Genomic DNA, 302 nt, shown 5'->3' on the forward strand with positions numbered 1-302 from the left:
CGAGGTTTGGATTAAGAGATAATACAAATCTTTTTTTTAAAATATAACTTCTGAGTAGAAATCAAAATTAATAGCACTCTGTACTCTAGCTGAAGGGGATATGGATCTGCACTGGTTGAGCATGCCCACATATTTTGGTATTACCAATATATTCTGCCTTTTTGGGATAGAAAGGGACATTTAATATCATGGACACTGAGTTCTAATATTAATGTTTCGTTTGTCTCTCTGTGATTTGGAGATATGTGTAAAATTTGCGCAAACGTAATACCCATCGTGTGAAGATCTTTATGGTTGCGAGT

The sequence above is a fragment of the Xiphias gladius genome, chromosome 3, assembly GCF_016859285.1.
Source record: "Xiphias gladius isolate SHS-SW01 ecotype Sanya breed wild chromosome 3, ASM1685928v1, whole genome shotgun sequence".
Lineage (NCBI taxonomy): Eukaryota > Metazoa > Chordata > Actinopteri > Istiophoriformes > Xiphiidae > Xiphias > Xiphias gladius.